Source organism: Primulina tabacum, chromosome 9 (genome assembly GCF_025594145.1).
Source record: "Primulina tabacum isolate GXHZ01 chromosome 9, ASM2559414v2, whole genome shotgun sequence".
Lineage (NCBI taxonomy): Eukaryota > Viridiplantae > Streptophyta > Magnoliopsida > Lamiales > Gesneriaceae > Primulina > Primulina tabacum.
In genome coordinates, this window is record NC_134558.1 from 26,492,858 (window position 1) to 26,496,286 (window position 3,429).

Genomic DNA, 3,429 nt, shown 5'->3' on the forward strand with positions numbered 1-3,429 from the left:
ATACCAGTCATGAGTTTAGGAGGAATGAAATACCCCTTGGTGATCGTTGATGATTTTTCAAGATTTACTTGGGTTATCTTTCTAAAATATAAAGACCAAACTGATGCACAACTGATTAAACTTTTCAGAAGATTATTAAATGAAAACAGTTGGTATTGATAGAATAAGGTCTGATCGAGGGATTGAATTTTTCAATCAAAATCTTTCACAATTTTTTGAAAAAACTGAGATCAAGCATGAGCTCTCAGCTGCTAGAACACCTCAGCAAAATGGTGTGGCTGAGGAAAAAATCGAACTCTTAAAGTACAATGCTTGCTGATTTTGGTATTTCTCAAAGGTTTTGGGCAGAATCAGTAAACACTGCGTGTTACACTCATAATAGATCGATAATTAATAAAAATCATTTGAAAACATCATATGAGATCTGGCATAGACGTAAAAGTGTGGTTTCTTAGTTCAAAATATTTGGCTACATATGTTTTATTCTCGATAATGACAAAAATCATTTAAAAACTTTTGATGCTAAATGTGGGGACCCGGACGCTAATCGTGTTCTTAATCATCATGGGGACTATCAATTAGTATAAATAGGGTCTAAATTTTTTTTTTTGTTTTAAAATACAAAGCGGAAACGTAATGTAATTCAATTCAAATTACATATTAAACATAAATATACAAATCTTGTATTATCGAAAAGAATTCAACTAGGTTCAACTATATCTCAGTGCTGAATCCTAAGTTGCTTTCGAAGCCCGGATCTCCACGCTATCTAGTCCAGCCTCTTTCTCTTCTTGACCCTGATCCTATCCCACCTGTTGCCATGCACACATACAGACAAGACAACAGCCGGATAACTCCGGTGAGAATTACATTCTCAGTATAAATCATGTATACATGCAATCATAAAACAATATAAAAGTATATAACAGATATATCTAACATGTATTTAAATCAGAATATAAGTCCATTTCAAGAATAAATCATATTCTAAACATGTACCATAATCAGGAACATAATGCACCATGTACCATATTCAGGAACATAATCAACATAACTCGATATAAACAGTCAATTAGACTCATGACGTCAAATTTAAGATTAGACTCAATCCTAGTCTAGGGATCCAGGTTTCCAGAAGTTAGCATTCCCATATCGACCAACAGTAATAGAAAAGACTCCAGTTCTATCCACGTCGATAGGGTATCGATCACCAGTAATAGAAGAAATACAAATTCTATCCACATCGATATATTATCGATCACCAGTAATAGAAGAAGCTCGGATTCTATCCACATCGGTATAGTATCGATCACCAAAAATAGAAAGAACTCCGATTCTATCCACATCGATATAATATCGATCACCAGTAATAGAAGAAGTTATGATTCTATCCACATCGATACGGTACCGATCACCAGTAATAGAAGAAGAAGCTCCAATTCTATCCACATCGATATAATATCGATCATCAGTAATAGAAGAAGTTATAATTCTATCCACATCGATAGCCAAACATCCGGTGACAGACTTTGGCACAATCGCCAATACACTATCTTGTGACATCGTGCAATGTGCCCATGGCGATCCCACCACTATCAGGCACTTCTGTCACAAGATTACTCGTCTAATACCTGCTGTCTATAAATCAAGAGAACAAGTACATCAATCAAATCAATACAATAAGGTAAAGTATGTGATTTAGGGAAACTCGAGCCAAACCTCACTCGAGTTGTGCAATCCCAACTCAACATTAATTTATACCTTTATCTTCTCGGTCCGACGAAGACGAAGTATTGAAGTCAACTCTGTCCATACCCAATCTGATAATGACAATCGAATAGATACAATATCAGTATATAACTCAATTCAAAACCTGTTTTGATTAATACTCAAATCAAAACATAATCTGATCAATGCCAATCGACATATGATACCACAATACCATCTCAATCAATACCGAATCTGATCAATATCAATCAACTGATGTTTCGACGGCATAACAATACAGTCTCGATAACTCCGTCAATTCCAACACCACAGATATAATACCAGAACTCATAATCAATATCGGTGCAACTCATAATTTCAATAACAACACCAATCTGATATCGAATCTTAATCAAATCGACTCCGAAAATCATAATAATTCCATAATCAGTCCGTTTCTTAATCTGACTTCGATTCTATGATGTCTAACATGTCAAGAACATCATATATGAATTTCATTCAATTCTGACAACATCATAATTTCAGAACATGTCAAAACGTAACAAAACTTACGTCCAGTTGTAGCCTGCGTTGATAGGATCACGGTACTGTCCTCGGATTAGAAATCTAACGGTCGGATTTCGCAAAATCGCGATTAAAATGCCACGGAGAATTTTCTTAAGGATTCCTTCGATTTCCTCTTTCTCTCTTCTGAAGAAATATGCATGTTTATATATATATATATATATACCACGCATGCAGCAAGGCAAGTGGCCTGCTCCCTCGAGTAACACGTCTCGCGCATATGCGCGACATCTTTCGGCGCATATGCGCGACACACAATTTCTCAGCGCGTGTGTCTCGGCATCTCTCGCGCATATGCGCGCCTTCCGTTGCGCATGTGCGCCGAACTCACTGCCCTGCTCGCGCATATGCGCCCGTTCACGTCGCGCATATGCGCCGAGCATTTCCTTGGCTACTGGACACCTCGCGCATATGCGCGGGGTCTTCTGTCCACTCCGCGCAAGACTCGCGCATCACGTCCCGCATGTGCGCGAGCACACCTCCTTGTACCTACATTTTGCGTCTTTTCTTACCTTTCCCGGTCCACTCTGTTCCGTCTATAATTACCTTGATTAATCAATAAATCATTCCAGAATAATCTCAGATTACGGTAAATATACCCCAAATCATTTCCGATTACGGTAATCAAATTCTCGGGTCTTACATTTCTCCCCCTCTAAGATATGATTTCGTCCTCGAAATCACAGGCAATCAAATCAGATAAAGAAGAAATGTATACTAGAGGTTAATTCAGAAAATTCATTCTATCAAACCATTCTGATAAAACTACTTGCAAATACTGGCTATACAACACTCTTATATATCAATCAACAGCTCATACCAAATCAATATCATCAGTTGTTATCAAATGCAATCTCAGATATCATCGTAATATCATTCCCATTCAGAAAAAAAATCCACAGTACTCACTGTACGATATCTCGACTAGAGCTATCTCGATACTCATCTAATAGCTATTATTGTACAATAATTCTTAAAGTGACAAGATCTCAGGTCACTAGTGCTAAAATCCAGCACTACGGTTCCTGGATATCCTCCAGTATCTAGATAGTTCACTCCAACTATCCGTCAATCTATAATCCATAGATAAAACATCATGCTATACATTCTGCCAAAAGTTTAAAATCAACCAAAAAT